Raw genomic sequence first — 19,016 nt, 5'->3', positions numbered from 1 at the left:
AAGTACTGTCCTTCGCTAGCGTTGCCGGAGTGTCTGGGGATACTGAGGAATAAGATGGTTCAGTACAGCCGGGCTGCGCGGAGCAGGGTCGCGCCCGGCAGGACCAGGACTTTGCCGTGGTGAGGTTTAATGAGCTAGGCAGGTCCAGCCAAGGCTTTGGTAAAAATAGCAGCGTGTCTGCTGCCCTTGAAACAATCGGTACTGTTAGTCCCTCTTGCGAAGAACTGCAGCATGGCCCTTGTCAAATCTTACCTATCTCTTCTGCATGCTTCTTCTAGTACATATGCTGGCATCTGCAGGTCAGCCCTTGAAGTCAGGCACCCGGGCATGATCCTTGAATTTTTAGTCTTCAAAGCACTGCCATTGATTGGCATAATAATAATGTTGTTTCATTATTATCTTGTATCTGCACATTAGGTATGCAGAGTGCACCGAAGAAAAAAGGAAAAATGCCCACTTCTTTTTTTTTCTACAAAGTAAAAGTTGTAAAACTTTTATTTGCATTGTGATGAAGTGGGAGGAAAATACTCTCTTAACATCACTTCTTGTTTTATGCTCATGGGAACATGCGGGAAGATGACAAAGGGGTGTGTGTCCTCTTAGATTTAAGGCTATCCAAAACCCCATAAAAGTATTTCAGAGGAAATCTCTTGGAGCAGACAGAAGTTTTGCATTTGTAGAACGATTTCTTGCATAATAGTTGCCAAGGATACAGCATCCAGTGAACAGAGCTCTGCCTAACACACAAAAACTTTGGAAGCTCTTGGTGTGCTGGGTCAATTCTGTTTTCATGTGCCCAGTCATCCCCAATTCAGAGAGTGGTCTCATTGTTTTCAAGGGAGGCCTTTTTTTGGAGTTAGAGCTAATTAAAAGAAGGGCAGGATGGATTCTGACACCTAATGAAGTAAATAAAGAGATAGTTTAAAATCTGGATTCAGAGTTAATTCAACCTCATTTTCAAGCATATTCCACTGTGTTGTGTTTTGCATTTGCTTTGCTTTGAATACTGTCCTGGCATTTATTTATAACCTTATACTAACACCACCAGCAACCCCCACCTCTACTTAATGTCCATCCAAAATCCTTGACCACTTTTATACACTTAACTCCTGCCCAGTGTTCCCACATGCAATGTTTCTCAAGTTTAATTAATGTTTGGAAACCAGACTTGCAGACTTTGGATGAGAGATGGCTTAAGTCCCCAGAGGTGCTGCAAACTGAGCTATTGAAAGATAGTACTCTGCTAGAGGCAAGTCCTGGTCCAGTGACTTGTTAATCTGAGCTTCTGCCTCTTGCAAATATTTTGTTTCTGCTGTTGTAAGAATTTGGGCAGGCTCATTGAAATCTGCTTACATGGCTGCAGTTACCTTTGTGTTTGCAGAGCCATTGCCTGTCTCTAGAGTGCCTTAATTATGTCTCTTGGCTTTGTCTTGGCTTCTACAAAGTAAAAAAAAAAAGGTGTTGATGAGACTTGTTTTCTTTTATTCCTTATACTGAGAGCACAGTTCTTTGTGTGCACTTGCAGTTAGGGCAGCATTTCTGTGTTTGGCATTACAATCTTTGTGATTCTGATTTGTGTTGCTTTCTAAGGACAGGCTTTCCATTTTCTATTTGGGAGGTGGGGATATTCTTTCTGCATCTTTTCCTCAAGACTGTATTCACCTGGTCAATAGAAGATCACAACATTAGTTGCCTGAGAAGAATTTTGCTCCATTTTACCCAGAGATCAGGGCAAACTCTGTGATCCCAGAAGAATGCAGCTGTCAAAGCAGAGCATGGGTTGAAATTCAGGTGTCAGTTCACATTGACACGTTTGAGATTTGATTGATTAATTACTTTGAAAATTAGTGAGCTAATGGATTGATGGTCCATTTAGTATTTTCATGGTGATGAGCACAAAATATCTTGAAACAGGCTTAAGAGTTTATATTTCAAATGATGTCCCTGCTCATGGCAGGGGGGTTGGAACTTTAAGGTCTCTTCCAACCCAAGCCATTCTGTGATGATAATGAAATGCATAGTAACACCACTGTCTAAATAATTTCCGAAATCTTATAAACTGTTGGCGTTTTTGCCAGTGAGTTTGAATTATCAGTGCTAGTTTTTTTTTTCATCAGGTTTTGAGTTGTCATCTCTTGACTTGGATGAATATTCACTTACTCTCTGAACAGAGGTGCCAGCTTGCTGCCTTCAAATCACTGAGGAATTTGTACATCTTGTAGATGATATATTGCTATGAATGTACTTGAGAGGATGAAGTCAGTAGCTGGAAGCCAGCTCGCTTCAGTGACTGTCAGATTTCGCTGTTCCTGTCTTGAAATTAGTAGTGACGACAGTATTTTTGTAGTTAGTAAAACAACTTGTGTATTACAAGTCCTTGTAAGTTAAACATTATAAACAATTATGAAGTAAACAATTTAAAAAGTAGATGAAAAATGCTTTGACATTCTGACCTGTCATAGTATGTCATTAGTAGCTTTTTTGTAACCAACAGATGTTACAGTTTGACTCCAAAGGGCAGGATTTCTTCAGTCCGGTTCTATGGAAATACAACTCTTAATTTCACATGTTGGTTTTACTACTTCTCTTTAAACTTACAATTTTACTTGAATCTGGATGAAAGTCTAGATTTACACAGTGTCTTCTGAGCAGCAATGTTTTTTGATCCTTGTGAAGGAGTGCAGTGAAGTTAAGAAACTGAGTTCCATGAATAGTCTCTGGGATGGGCTTTACCACCCTCAGTAAAGTGGAGCACCTAAGCTGGTTGATAGGGAAAACTGAGAAGATGCAATCTTTCTTTGGCTTGGAAGTTGGTGTCTAATTGTAACCTCCTACCTCACTCTTGTTTCTCCACTTCTCTCTGTGCACATACCTTTCCCTACATCCGTATCTCTGGATACAGCAGGTTGCTGTTCCCTGGGTTGTGCTCAGTTCTCCCTGGTATACACGCTGAGCCCCATGGGGCATGGCACTGCCATCAGGAATGCTTGTTTCAGGTATCTTCCATGGTTTCATGTGCTTTGGTCCTGGATGCTGACACACCATCTTAGTTGGCAATCCAATGAAGTGTCAAAATTCTGTTATGGTTTTTTTAGCCGCATCTACAAATTCTTGCTGAGTAACTAAGCCACATTGCACAGCTTTTGTGGGCTGCTTATATTGATTTGGCTGCCTAAGGTGCCATTTTGAATTTGACTTTTATTGTTTCTGAGGATTTTAGGTCACTCCTACTGTTTCTTCTATGAAGAAGAACTGGATCTAGTCTGGACTCTGAATTCAGATGTCCCCTTTGCCCATTTCTGTGAACCTTGGGAAAATTCAGAACTGGGTCTAAATTTGTGGCTCAGGCACAGTGCCAATAGTGAACTTTGAATCTAATTCAGTACATTGGGTTTGTTGGTTTTGAATTGCTTTGAGTTACTTGATACTTATGACTTGCTGACACAGGGTCGTTCAGGAGAGTGGCTATATATACATGGCCGATGTCAAGTGGCGTGCTTTTTTTAGAGATCTTCTTCATTATAACTTATTCGCATAATTACAGCATGCTGAGTATGTTGCCATAGTCTGTTTTCACATCCCACAGTACTGTTCAGTGTTGGGGCAGCTCTGTAAGAAATACAACTTTACAATAATATAGGAAATCAAGCTGTCTAATTTATCAAGAAAACATAATCGAAATACTTTGTGTAACAAGGGAAAACAAAAAAAAACAATGCGTATGATGTACTGGTGGTGGTGGTGGAAAGGGGAGATATAGTGCTATAAGGATAATTGCTTTGACCTTCTGTTCCCTCTGAGAAAACTGGAGGCAACTTCTGTGTTTAAATCCCATCCAAGAATTTGTAATTAGGAACAGTATCATTCAGAAAACAGTGGTATAAGCAGATAAATCCAATGAGCACTAGAGGGATTCAGGAGTTTCATTCATAAAGCAACCATCCAGATTTCCATCTTCAACTGTTGTGATTTAGCCCTAGATGAAAGCCAGGGTTGACTCTGGGGCATGGTGTGATGTAAACTGATAGCAAGGGCTGTTTCACTAGTTGTGTCCTGGCATGGAGCTCAGCTCTTGCATTGAACTCTGTGCCAGGTTCTATCCTGGCATCAACCTCAGGTTTTCTGAGAGCAGTAAACCTACCCACTGGCTCCTCTTCCCTGGGTTTCCTTGAAGCACAGTGACATTAAGAAATGCCTTGGTGTACAGAGGCTAGGCAGAAACAGAAGAAGAAAGGATGGTTTGGAGCCTAATCCCAATGGAGGCACTGGTAATTAGAGCAGCTGTTCTCTGAAGAGAGCTTTTTTGGGTTAGTCACAGTGATCTTCATGGGAGCTGAAGAACAGAAAATGAAAACTGGAATATTGTCATTGTCCCAGGGAAAATGAACACACAAGTAGGGGAAAATGGCTGATATCTTCTGCAAGTGTTGCTACTGAGTGTTAGGAAATATTTTAATTGAGGGCTGTCAGGACATATAGGTCTTTCATATTCTTCCTGAAGCAGGTGGACATCAGCCTTTTTTCATCCTTTGAGAGAAGAGGGGATTTAACACAACAGTTATTTCCAACAGGTTTCCAAAGTATTCTGACTCCAGTCAAGTATTTCTGGAGCTGGCAGATTCCCATGCTTAAAGGGAGCCGTATGTGCTTGAATTTTATAGGGAAGTATCTGTGAGGGCAGAGGGGGTAGGATACTACTTTGTCTTCTGACTGTCAAGCACAAGCTGTGTCTGAGTCCTGTGTGAAACACACTTTTCTGGGGGAGTATAAACACCCACCCAAAACCACAACTGTGAAAAGCTTCTTGGTCTCCAGGAGGTTCTGTGGTGTGGGCTTTCAAAAGAGCAGAGATACCCGTAGAACAGATACAAAGTAATAGTCAAATACTGGGCTTTAGCTGCGGCAGTTTAACGTAAAATAACTTTGAAGTTCTTTCAAGGTTCTTCTGACAAGTTATGATTTGGACAAGTTGTAGTTGTTTGATCTAGGCTTAAAAGCTCTATTGTAAATGTAGGGGCACAGATCCATCCCAGAAATTAATTTCCTTACTTTGACACTTCTTTCTTGCAAGTCACTCAGTTTGGCTGCTCATAGCTCAAGACTCTTTATAGAACTCGGTGTCAAGAACGGTGGGAGCGAAGGTGCTCAGGATTCCACTAAAGTTTGAAATCACAGATTGGTCAGATGCAGCCTCTGGAAACTTGCATCACCCTGTGTTTCCTGGAGGTTTGGAATCAAATGAAGGAGATGAATAGGAAGAAGTTCAACCTTGATGTTCCAATACTTCAAGTTTTGTACTTGCAGTTACAAATTTTGCTGTTTTCTGTCAAAACCAATTTGTTGATACCTCATTTCTTCGAAATTCTTCTTGTCCGAAGATTATTGATGGGTTCACTTAGCAAGACACTGAGGTGACTTCAGTTCCTATCTGTGTTAGTGGAGGAATGGTCAGAGATGTGTGACCTGCCATGTTGCAATCTCATTTTCTTCCTCTGTTGTTCTAAATAAGAACCAAAGTTCTAAAAACCTTCAGGAGGAGTTTTTGCTTCCCAGTGCTTGCACAGCTGTCCTACCTTGCCAGTAGTTAGGGTCTAAATGAAAGTCCCTTTTCTTTCTGTCTGATTTCACTCACTGGGTTGTGAGGATGACTATTACAACTCTTGTGCAAATGTATGCAAGGCAGCTGGGCTGTAAGTCGCCCCTCCATCACATTATCACTTACAACAACCCTGCTTGGTTTTACAGTTCACTTCTCTGACTGTAATTTAGCCAGGACAGGTGGGTACCTCTTTCAAAAGGTGTTTTGTATTTCTCAGTGACCCCAGGTGGTCTGGGCTGGGGCTGTACAGCTCCTTCGGTAAATGTTGCTTCAGCAGGCTGTATCGATGTGCTAAGATACTACTTCATTACCGGCTGGAGAAAAGAGTGCTGGCTGCTTACACCTCTGTCATCACTTTACACACCACCTGGATTGCATTAGATTAATATTAACTTTATATTGTATTACAGTTATTAATAAGACAGCAAGGAATGTTGTTACATATTTTTAGCAGAGAAACAAGTTGGGACAATAGTTACAGTGAGCTCTCTAGTAGGCTCAGCTACCTAGAAACATCTGCAACCATCTGGCATATGAAACTATTGAAGCAAAGGTAAGCGAGACTTGGAAGTTCACTTTCCACATGTCATCAGCTTAAACACATATATATGAAAAAATTTATTGCAGTTTCCAATTCCAGACACTTAAAAAGAAATAATTCTGTCATTCCTAGCATTTTAAGAATGCTTAAAAACCCCACAGAAAACAAAGGCTTAGACCTTTTCCTTTATTTCCAGTATGACTACTTGACTTTAGTAGTCATACTTCTCAACTGAACCTCTATTTTGTGAAGACAATATTGAATTACAAAGTCCTAGAAAATTGCTATTTTTGTACCTTCCTATTTACTATTGTTAAAAAAGGGCACTGCATTATTATTAATCTTTTTGATCATATTGCTCATTTAATATAGTAGTGCTCAGAAGGCTGAATAGTAAAGAATGGGGTGACTGCAAAAGCAGCTTCATCTCCTTTTAGTTGTAGTTCTAGAGTGGTTTTTAAGGCAAAGTGTTAATACTTGAAAAATGAAACTTGGACAGTGTTGTCTTGTGTTTACTAACAGTTAAATTCTTGATATCAGAAAAAGCTGATCTTGATAAGAAAAAGCTGTATAAATAAACAAGTTGCAATACAAAGTCAAGTGAGGTACATGTGATTACATGCAGTAGTGGAGGGGTATGTATGGTCTGAAGCTTTATGTTCGTCAGCCACAAAAGTAGTAAACTGTACCTTGTGCAACTAAACCAGTTGTATTGCTTTAGCTCTATTGATACAGGTAAAGCAATACACTTTTCCTCTTGTACGCAACATGCATGATTATGTTGGAATAAAATGCACTTACAAATAGCTTGTATTTCCCTATTTAGGAAAGAAAGAAAGTTTGCCATCACCTTGGTTTCTGTGTTGTCTTCTTTTTCAGAAACTACTCCAGTTAGACTATGCCAGTTAAAAAGGTGATTGTAAATAATCTTGATATTGATTAAAAAATAAAAATGCAAGACATTTCAGTGCTGTTCTTTGAAGCAGGTTGCTTGAGATTTACTAATGAACCCTTCAACATTTGTAAGTGAAATTGAGAAAAAAGATATTTTCTTTAGAATTGTAAATATACTGTTGCAGCTACATGTAGCAGCTTCAGAAGTAAAGTAGCTGTTTTAACTGCTGGTGAGATGCCTGGGGATTTTACATAAAGCTTTTTCTGATGGCTGTGTGATCAGCATGGAGATGAAGTTCCTGAACTCTCTTTGGTGGGATTTCTCAGCATGTTCGACATGAGCTACCTGGTATGATGTGGGGGCTGGCAAAGGGGGCATCTGTAGCTCTCATAGCTCTGCCACCTAGGTTGCTTATCTAAGGGTCATATGCAAGGTAAAGCTTCTTGAAAAAGCGTATTGTGTCTGTTTTCCTACTTCATTACTACAAGGCTATTTTACAGTAAGGCTTGAAAGGAAAGAGCATAGTAGTGGGGTGTGCAATCAGGAAACCATCAGGAATCTCATCTGTGCTAGTGAAATGCCAAATGGGGACTTGTGCCTGGTTTTTGTCAGAGTGGAATAGAAGTTCTGAATTTTCTCCAAAGCACCAGTGATGACCCTTTTCTAGTTCTCGGGTAGACATAAATAGACTTTAGTACTCAGAAACACTTGGCATTTTATGGGAAGTGAAGAAATCGAAAAAGCTACATATCTACCCTCTGTTTATTACCATGCTGCAGCAGCTGGCCCTGGAGTGTGACCTTTGACTCAACACACAAAGGGTTGTTTTTTTCCCCTTCAGCTCTAGCATTGTGAGGGAGATGTCTCATGCAAATCTTGAGTCCTCTGCCCTCTTTATAGGAGGTCTTGGTGTCCCTCTTGGGGAAGACTGTTCCAGGTTTGCCAGGCAGAGAATTAAGGATACCTTAATTTCAGATTCTTGAAATTCGTCTGTGCTGCCCTGTCTCACAGGCAGGGAGGACCTCTGTGTCCAACTATTGTCTGTCAAAAGCAAGTGAACTTGCGGGATTTTCTTTGTGGTTTGACGTGGGTTTATTTATTTATTTTTTAAAAGTTGGTCACTTTCAAAAGGTGCAAGAACTAGGAAGCCTGATAGTGGTGAGTGCCAAGGAGCTGCAGATTCTCGTGTATCTGGTTGTGATATTGTGCTGGTCCTAAGGCTAGTGTTATCTGAATTTTAGACGTTTCCCTCATGAGGCATACTTTGTCAAACCCCTTCCTTTAGGCATCTTTATAGGGAACTGTAATGTGATTTGAGAATGGGTATTTTTTGAAAAACTTCCTGAGGAAGTAAAAGTACTGCTAGGGTAAATTATACTATTTGTGCTTTTCAATCTCTACGTGTATTCTTTTCATGTTTTCATCATTCTTTATTTCAACTACTCTACCATGCTATTAATGGATTTGAGCTTCATTTATAAAAACAGGTGGACTGTAACTCTCCACTGACTATGAGTAAGGTAGGCAGCCTTCATTTACAAGTGGAAAAGCAGGGTATAAGGAAAAAGTGGTATTTTATTTCATAACTGATTCAGTCTGTATTAGCATTCTAAATGATTAATGTATTGCGGTGATCACTGCTGGTCACAGTTGAAGGACTCATACTTTACTGTGAATTTTTTTGTTCTGGTTTGATTATGATATATGAGATGTTTTTGTCCTGTGGCTGTACAAGGCAAAAAGAAATGCAACTCTTCTGCGTTTAGTACCCACTGTTTTGTTTGCCTGTGACTCAAGCATTCCTTACCTGTCTTATAAGCCTTCATTTTACAATGTAGTATTCCTCATTATTTTTTCTTGGTTTTGTCGCCTTTATATATTTTTGCACAGAAGTGAGCATGAATGACTTCAAGTAATGCATTTAGATTTATTATACTTGCCTTATAGATAGTAACGTGTTCTTGTTTAGATGCTGAGTTCAATTGTTCCTTTTTTTAGCCTAATTAAAAACTGAATTCGTCTGCAGAATTGTTTCAGCTACTGTATTATGGGTTTAAGGGGTGTTATTCTGCTTAATGTGCATATTACTGAAGTTAAGAAGCTTCTTTTAGACTGAATTTTGGCTTGGGAAGGAAAACGAGCCATTTCTGATAAAGCTGAAAGTTGTGAGGGAAGTGGTAGAAGAAAATCCTGATCTTTTAGAAATTAGAGAAGTATGGTTTCTGAGACTTAAACTGTGTTTCTCAGTTCAGATGCTGATGAATTAAGTGTTTCGGTTTCCTGTCTTCTTGATGGATTTTTTTTTTTTTTTTGCTTGGTTTTGAAATGCAGATAAAAAAGCCACCAGTTACTACTGTGAATTTATGTTAAGCTCATATCTTTGAGTTTCTGAATTTACTATTCAGATTCTCAGAGTTTGTTTTTTTTTTCTGGTGTCTTTGTTTCAACTTGCTGAAGAGAAATGACCAGCGCTCAAAAAGTGCCTCTCTGAGAAATGATCACTTGTAGGAAGTTTGAATTCTGGAAGCTTGTGATAATGGAGAGAATTATCTCAAGATATAGAAATCCTTTCTTTGCTAATTAGATGTGCTTTAATTTATATGTGTGTTGAGTTTGAAAATCTTCAGAATATGTATGTGTTCCTTGTAGTGTTTTTCTCTCTCTCATCAAGAGGTTTGAAGGAAGCATCTCCTGATGCTCATCTCCTGTACAAAGATGAAGATAACCCTGTTTAGGCTAGATTTCAGAAGCTGTATCAAAAAAGATTAATGGCCCTGGGAAACTGGTAATGAAACGCAGCCTTATGCTTCCTCACATCATTGATTAGTATTCAGTTCTAGTTTTAGTGTATGAAAGTCATTACTGTTTGATGGATCATTTAGCTATGTCCTAGAGGACAAGTGATTGCATTGTGGTGTCAATTTTTTTTTTTTAATAGTCTCAGAGTATTAGGTCCTATAAGTTCCTAAATTTGATGCAGCAAGACTTTTTTTCTCTTATTTTTAAAAAAAAATCTGTATAGTTGCAGGGGAAAAGCCTGAAAATGTGATTCCTGAAGATTAAAAACTCAGCAAGAGTGTAACATTTTAAATTAAAAGTTAGCACTTGAATGTGTAAAAATTCATTGGCTTGAAGATTTAAGTTGTTTTTTTTTTCAACATTATGGAAGACAGGTGTTTAAAAGCATCCTTGCAAACGTTGTAGCTGCTGCCTCATCACAAAAGTTCAGGAGAACACAGGATGAAGACAGAGTTGTCTCCTCGTTGACAGTATTCTTAGAGTAGGATTGAAGTGGACTCTTTAGCGTTAAGGCATCTGAAGAGCTGCCAATGAAGGTAAAATGATATTGATTTTCAAGGTTGCCAAAATGTTGTCTGTTTCATAAGTGCTAAATCATATTGAAAGGACTTGGAATAAAACTGTCATTTGTTTTAACGCTTTTCTTTGTGGACTCTTTGTGAAGATGGGCAAGATGCGGGTGCGCGCTCTGCCCATAAAGACATCCTCCACTGCGGAGCAACTGCTCCTCCCAACACTGACTCCAGTTTACCATCAGGTTCTCTCAACGTGTTTCAACATGTAATTGCATTGGCCTATATACAGCAACGTGGCTGTCTTGGACTTTAATCCTAGCCATTGTAAGAGTGCTGATTGAATTGCAGGCTAAAAATAGGCTGTACTCAGACGTGGTGTGTGCTATCAGTTGCACTCTGCTTTGGCAGGCTGTTGGTAACATGACAATTAAAAGTTGACAAATGCAATAGGCAGAATGCTGTCCAATGATTTCTAGGATTTCATGCTTGAAGAAGGTATTTTCTTAACTTGATGAATTTGACTCACATGGCTACAACTCAAATAAGTGACCTACTGTACTGTTCTTCGATCGTTCTGGTAGGCTGTTGAAAGAATGCCCTTGCCTTAAAACCATTCTTTAGATTGATGTTTCTTTTGTGGGAAAGCCACTGGTAATAAACCATAGCATTTGGAAATTATTACAGCTAGGTGTGATTTGAGTGACAAAAAGGAGATTAGAAATATTTTTCAGTGCAGTGTAAGTTGAGCTATATTTACTTCCTTTATGTTGTTATGGTTTGTCACTGATATTCCAACAAATATTTCAGGAAGATATATGCAGCTGATGAGGGGACAATAGCTTGCTATCTTGTGAGTAGTCATCAGCTAGTGTTATTTTAAGAAGCTTAAAGGAAGATTGATTAAAATTATGCTCTCGTGGGCTTCATCCACCCCAAATTAGATTTCTTGAAATGAAAACAGTAATTTAAATGTCTGAGATAATTAGGCACTAATTTGTAAAATATGGTTTGAAGAAATATTCAAAAGAAAAAAAAAACACAACCTTTTTCCTTTGTGAATTCTTCTAGCATGGGATGCAAGCTGACAGGTATTCAGTCTCTATGTTTAGTTGCTAAAATCAGGGAAGGGGAAAATAGGCTACAAATAATTACTATAAAAAGATTTTAGTTTCTTGGCTGATTGTGTGTATATGTAGATGCAATCAAAGTAATGTTAATCCTACCTTTGTTTTCTCATGTTAGTTATTTGTCCATTTTTTCAAAATAAGTCAGGACTCAATTGTGTTCTGTAGGTGAGTCATACAAGGTTAATGTTGAAGCCATGCCCCTGTGTTACTTTTTAACCCACTGGCTGTTTGACAGTTTAAAATAGAAGTGACTGATTTAATGCTGTATTTCCATGTGGCTACTAAGAAGTTCTATGGTTTGAGTTATTTCTGAAGGCAGATTTCTGAAAGCACCAAAGACTGATGGAGTTGGGTGATGGTGTACACAAGAAGGAAGAAAAGAGGGAAGGTCTATAAACCTTTCCAGGCCCAGAAACAAGAATCCAATCATGAGCAGGTTGCTAGCCAAATTTAGTGTCTCTTGTAGGCTGCAAACCAAACCTTTTGTTTATTTTTTGTTATCTCTGTTAAGTGTTGATGGGATTTGTTGTGAGAAGTTGTGATTGGCTGCTTGGAGAAGTATGAGTGATTTGGCATGAATGTTCTTACCGTACCCTGTAGCAGCATAACTGTGTAAACTTGCGCCTGTCCTGCCAGGGAATTTGACTCTCATTTTTGCTGTTGCAGGGGAACCTGTTTTGACTTGATTGTAAAGCTGTCACCACTGGGCAATGACCTGAGAGGTGCCATATTAGTGTCCGCCTTTAGGAGCTACTAATGGAAACGGAAAACCCTATTTACCTAATCAGATACTATTGAAGCTAATTACTGTGTTTAGTTTGTTTTTCTTGTGGAGAAGTGAGGTGAGTACAAATCCGCAACCACAGAATGTTTATACAAACACATCGAGGTGTTTGAGCAATTACAAAGGCCAGTGTAGCAGAGCAGGCTATATGATTTGTGCCAGGTTTTATTCATCCCCTTTCTGTTTTTCAGTGTTGCAGGCTGTGCTGGGCACCGGCTCAGTTTAAAACTGATGGTGGTTTGTGGGTCACTGTGAGTCAACCTCCTCAAAGAGACAGATTTTGGCTATTAATGATAACTACTTTGTTACTCTTGATGGGTGAAACCATGGTGATGAGTATTTTGTGAATGGGACAACTGTCTTAAGTAGGATCTGCTCCTTTCTTGCACTGCAGGTAACAGTGGAAGAAAACTAGCCTGGAGAAAGTCTGTACTTTCTCAAGGAGAGTGCTTATTTAAAACCCAGAAATAGTAGCATTGTAATTTCTAGATTCTCAGAAGCAGTTTCTCGAGGACTGTCTATGAAAAGGGTGTGGCCATAAAAAGATAAGCTATTAATGAATTTACACTTAAGCTTTGCAGTACAACCTCATATTGAAAACCTTGTCCACTCATGTCCAGGTTCCTGAGTTACAGTTGGGAAACTCTCCCTGTTAGTTGCAGAGGTGCTTGTACTGGGTCGGATAAAGATGATGTTAATTTTTTGACGTCACTGAGTGAAGTACTTCTGTTTGAAATAGAGGAGAGTTAGAGCTTTGAAGCCCATATATATAGAAGGGCAGAGCTGATAGAGCTGCTATGCTAGTGCAAAAGGACAAACCAAACAAAACCCTTGTAATACAGACAAAGTCTACCGCACTCTTGTATTCATGCATAATGAAGAATGCAAAACAAATATTCTTTCCTGTGTCAACTCTTGGAAACTAGCCATTCCTTCTTCCCAGAAACACGAGATGTTTTGGAACACGGACCATTGGCTCTCTGGGTGCAGGAGCAGGTGAGTGGGTGGAAGAGAGTAGCACCTGGGATTCCAGGAGAAGCATTTCAGCTGAATGTCTCCTAATGGCAAAATTGGCATGAAGTTTAAATACCACAGTGCTACTGGCAGATTATAGAGTTAATGTTTTGTTTATGCCGTTCTACTTTGAGACTTGTATGTACTTGAGTCTATGCCCTTAGCATAGTCTCCTAAAGTCATACAAAACAAAGGACTAAGCTGAATGAGAAGTCTTTTACTGTTTTGTTCTGGTGAAAATAGGTTTGTACTTAATCTATTATTTTATGATTTGGAGGCAGAGGAATTATTTTGTAGTCTTTAAATTCTTCAAGATTTTGTAAGTGAAAATAAGGTTGAAGAAGTATTTCTATTGCCTGGAACAAAAAATATGAAGTTTATCTATCTTCCCTGAACTAAGTGTTATACTTAAACCAGCCCCTGAGAAAACTTTGACAATTCATTTCACAAATGAGTTGGTGTCCAGCTGTTTTATTGGTCTGGAGGAAAAGCAGTATATATGTCTTGGTCTCATCAGTGTCAGAGCAGCAAGTGTCTAAAGTTGCTGTGAGGAAAACTGTCTTTTTGCTATATCTTAGGTGAAACGTGTTTAATCTATGGTTTTAATATACTAGTTCGGTGTAGTAAAAATGACCAGTTAGGGTGACAAAACTTCATCTAAATGGACTAAGTGTAAAACTCACGTATTTGAAAGTAGTTAGTTGAATGCTTGTTGAAAAAGTTTTGAGGATGAAAAGTTTTACAGAATTTTTCAGGGCAGTCATATCGATACTTGCTTACGCAGTTGATTTTTGAATGGGGCTCTTACCAACGTTCAGTCTCCTTTGCCTGAAGAGATCTATCTCTCCACTCCTCACCTCTCAGGAGAGGGATGTCACTGCTAAATGTGGACTATTCCTCATTTGTATTAAAAATAGAAATTCAACATACAGGATGGTGGTGATGTTTGACAGTATGACCCATCCTGCAATCCCCCTAGTTTTGGCATGTTGAATTCTATCGTTCACACGGGGAAGGTGTTAATGAGACTTGTCTTTGGAATGTGTTTTTTTTAACAGGCTTAAGAGTGTTTTAACTGTTGTGTTTCCTATTAGAATGTTAGTGATTTTTGGAATTACATTAATGAGTAGGAAGTCAGTTTAAAAAACGGTATGTATTTTTGCTATGCAATTTAAGTAATTTAAATTGGAAGAAAGTAAAGAAGGAACATACAAATGGGAACCTAAACAAAAATATCATATTGATCTTAACTTTTGATTTGAGAACAAGATTTTTTTGAACTCTCTTCAGTTTTTAGTAGAGACTATAGAAAATGAATGATGGGAAGATACTTGTTTGCAAAAATACTTACAATTGAAGGACAACACCATGTTGGCATATGTAGTGACAGACTGTCTTGATGTAAGGTGCTCTCAATACAAATATATTTTGGTTAATTTTAGTCTTACTTAGCAGATTGTAATGGGATGGTTATCAGAGGTGGGGATATTTTCTCCATGCTCTTGATGACACAGTGCTGGCTAATGCTTTGTCTCCAGGCCTTACAATAAGTAATTTTGGTATTTTCCTGCGTATCTCCATAGCGCAGTGAATGACTGGTACTTGGAAGTGATTTTCCTACTTGCTTAGCTATCTTCACTGAGGTTTTCTAGAGGAGACATTTTTCTGGGAGGTCTGAATCATCTGAAGTGGATGCAGTGGAATAGTGACCATGAGTATGGCCTGAATATGCAGCTCACTCTCAAATGTTATTTTGCAAGAGCTCTTTATGGTGAAGTAAGTGGTAAGTTTCTGTGGTAACATTATCCTTATGTAAATTACAGTAATTGTTTTATTATCCAAACCCACATTACTTCTTTCAAATATACTATAGATACCATTTGGTTACTGGATGGACATTTAGTGCCTTTTGAGTGTAGCTGGTGCGCATGCTTTATTTTGCTTTTCTTTGTGATTATGTACTTCTGTTGTCTGTTACCCCTTTGTTAGTGGCTTTTGATCACGCTGTCAAATTTTTCAGTATTCATAATATAAGACTAAACAGCTTCTGGTTCGTACTTGCCTATTGAACTTGATAGTTCTGCTTTTTCTTTTTCCTGGAAAAAGTAAATACACCCTTTTGGGTATTGAAATGGCTGTTTTGTCACAAGCCATCATTTATACTTGTAATAATAGTCATCCAGCAGCTGCTATAGGCTTTACATGGAATTTGTTGCTTTTTTTTTAATATTGTTTTAGGTCTGCAAACAAATAAAATGCTACCAAAGATTATAGAACTATGTGAAACTGGACATGTCTCAGGGTAACTCAGCAGAGTGGTTTGTCAACCGAAAGCCCTCTCAGCAGAAGTTCAACTGTAGACAGTAGTGAATATAGATTCCTTTCTCTTCACATTCTGTTGAGATTTCAGCAACCGCTATGTCTGTTTGAGCCGTAGGAGGGTCAGCTTGTTATCACGACACCGTTGTTTAGACCTTTCTGGAGTGGAAATTACTGAATGAGTTGGTTATACTCTTTGAAAAATGATCATGGTGTACCAAAAATGCCTATGACCAGGGAAAAGAATCTCTTGAGTATTTTGTACCACTATTCTCAAGTGTGACGTGTGTCACCTGATGTTAAATTCCAGCCAGGGCTCTAGTGGGAGGGAGGCATGGATACCTGGGTTAGCCTTTGACGTGTTATACATTTATATGCTGAGGTGCTCTTTGCCTTTCTGCAAAGTGCCTCTCTGTGCCCATAAGCTGTGTAATCTTTGTTGTTGTTTTATGGATTCAGTTTTCTGGTTTGGTGTCTCACCAAACTGACTCAGAGCTGTTTCTGCCACCCTTGCTTGAATTGTTGCCTTTGCTTAGCAGACCATTAAGGTGCACAAATACCTTTGCAGTCTAAACCATCTCACTACTCATGGCATGAAAAAGTTACTAAATATACCAAATGGCACTGTTTCTCAATTGCAGTTTGATCATCCCCTAACAGAGGTTGAGATGGGGGTTGCTGCTCTGGCCTCTGCCCAGACAGCCTGTGATGAGGCTGGAGATGTGAAAGTTGCTTTTGGGATAGAGACTGTCTGTGCCAGGACTTGCTAACTTCCACTTTTCTGGCATTTTGGGGACCTGTGGTCACAGACCATGTTTCTAGGTTGGGTGTAGCAAAGTGGTAGAGGGAGGGAGGCAGGCAGAGACCAGGCAAGTTCTTGAAACTTAGAATCCAATGTCTGTGGTGTCCAAGATTGCAAGTACTGTCTCTAAGAGGATTTTTGCTCCCCTGGTCTATTACAGCAGGAAAAACAGCATTGGCAAAGCTAATGAGGGGAGCCTAATGCTGGGGTTGAAAGATCCTAAATAAGCTTACATTCTAAAGCTTCACTCGCAGGATTTCTGTCTATTATGTACTTGCAGCATTCTGGCTTCTGTATTCAATACTGGACTTGAGTTGTGGTTCCCCTCCAGTGCAAGGATAGAGTTACCACTTATATAACAATTGCAAAGTATAGTAGAAATTGACTGCAGATCTATACCCTAGGCTGTTTACAGCCAACCCACCCAGATTAATAAGTTGTTTCTAAAGAAGGACTATTTATTCACCAGTAATCAATATTTTCATATGGTTCTATAGGGCAGTCAGGACAAATGAATTGTGTCTATTACAGACTTTTCTGTTGGTGCATAGAGCTTGCAGTTACACATCCAGTTACTCATCAGTGCAATAAATACTGCAATTTCATATAATAAACATTGTGTCTAATTAAAAAAGAAGAGAGTAAAAGAGAAGTATTATAGGTTTCATTCTCTTACTAAAAGTATCGTGTGCCCCAATGAACATAAAATCGATTTTAAAATTTTTGCTAGTGCAGCTCAAGATACAGCTTTGTACATTTAGTCTTATAAAAATATCAATCAATTAAATATTATCTTTTCTGAATGTGTGCTAATTGAGACAAGAATAAACTACCTTCAGAGCTCTGAAGATATTCTAAGTAAATCATTGTAAGCTGTGTTGCCAGAGCTTTCAACTTTATTCTGAGATGCAGGACGTATTGAAGATGACTGTGTGTGGAGATTTGTGGAATAGCTGTGCTTATGATGAGAATGAGAAGGGTGTGTATAACCATGAGAAGGGTGTGTATAACCATGAGAAGGGTGTGTATAACCATGAGTATAATAGAGATCCGTCTCTTGTTCCACTGAAGCGAACAGTTTTTTGTGTGCACCTTAAAAATCAGGACCATCATATTTTCCTGCTTGATATTTGTCAATATATTTTTGTAGCAGTCTTAGAAATCTGTGTGTGCAAAATCTGTCTGTCCCTACAGGTGGCCATGTAGTGTCCCCGTATCTTCTTTGGAAATTGTGCCTGTGTATCTATGAGGAGTAGGAGGTGCTGCTGCCAGAATAATCCAACAAGAGTATGTTAAATAAACCTGTGTACCTAGTCTTGTATAGTGCTGCCCAAGATGGCAGCTGACATATTTCCTGTTTAAAAAAACAGCATGTGGTATTGATTTTTATTCCCAGTGTTGCTTGCTTAGAATTCTGGTGCCACTGTCTGAGGAAAAGAAGACAAAGCTGCAAAGAAAGGTAGTGTTCTTTTCCTGGATGGTATGTGAGCCTTTTCTCAGGTCTGAAATAGGAGTTCTGAGGCCTGAATGTCAGGAACACTTGCTCATAGCTTGACTGGATCATGTTAACGTGATAAACAATTTGAGAGGGAAGATGACTTATAACTGGGGTACAGAGGCAAAGTTAGCAAAGGTGGGGAGAAGCAGCAGCAACTACTGCCTACAAGACATCCAAAAGTTACCTATTGATGAGGAAAAGCAAAAAGACACATGAAATTCTGTCTACTGAAATAACTTGACCATCAGTGGTTCTGCATCTTACTACCTAAAAGATATCTGCATCTTACTACCTAGAAGATATCTTATGGGTCTACACATCATTTAAGCTACAAAAAGACTATCCAAGGCTTTTAGAAATGAAAACAAGCCCTCATTTTGACCTACTTCATGTAATTGCAAATATAGATGATGTATTTTTTTAAATTATATTCTTTCTGTCAAATTTTACTTGCCTTAAAATGCCAAGCAAGGATACAGAATATGCAAAATACTTGTAAGAGGCAAAGACTAGTAAGACTTAATTGCTGCTCACTCTTTCAAATGGTCCTAAATCCGGCTGGTGGATTCTGCACTCATAACCTATGGATACATTTATAATAATCTCGTAAGCAACTTGTTGGAAAGAACATATTCATGCCTGTCACATAGAAAAAACAAGTTTGGACTATTAGATATCTCAGACATCTGGAAGGGCTATGAATTTCCTGGTGGAAAACCTTCTCAGTGAAACATCTGGGGCTTGTTTCTCTGTCTAAAACCAAATAACCTGAAAAATGTTTGAAGCATGTATTTAAACATAATAGCTAGCAGGATGTTTGTGAAGAGCAATGAAATGCTTCAGAAGAAAAAAAGACACAAAAACCCCAACCTGAAGTACCTCTGCTGTAGAAATTTAAGTATCATTTTCAAAATAAAGGATAAGTAGGAAAGTCTTCTTGTGTGTGTAGTTGCTTTTTGCACTGCTGACGCTTACTGAAAATGTTTTCTGAACTTTTTCTTTTTTTTTTTAAGGAGGGGAAAACTATTTTTCGTTTCTTACTTTGAACCTTCTTCGTGCATGACAAAAAGGTGCATTCCCCTTCTGTTTTAGGATGATTGAGTCAGCTATTTCTTGCCTGGCC

General features: G+C 38.8%; 1 protein-coding gene across 7 annotated transcripts in view; it reads left to right on the top strand.

The window, feature by feature from the left end:
• The window catches only part of FHOD3 (formin homology 2 domain containing 3), a 389,282-nt gene that overhangs the window by 949 nt on the left and 369,317 nt on the right, over positions 1-19,016 (top strand). The window lies entirely within an intron of this gene.

Source organism: Chiroxiphia lanceolata, chromosome 1 (genome assembly GCF_009829145.1).
Source record: "Chiroxiphia lanceolata isolate bChiLan1 chromosome 1, bChiLan1.pri, whole genome shotgun sequence".
NCBI lineage: Eukaryota > Metazoa > Chordata > Aves > Passeriformes > Pipridae > Chiroxiphia > Chiroxiphia lanceolata.
The sequence above is the reverse complement of the archived record's forward strand: the minus strand, read 5'-3'. Positions and strand labels throughout refer to the sequence as shown.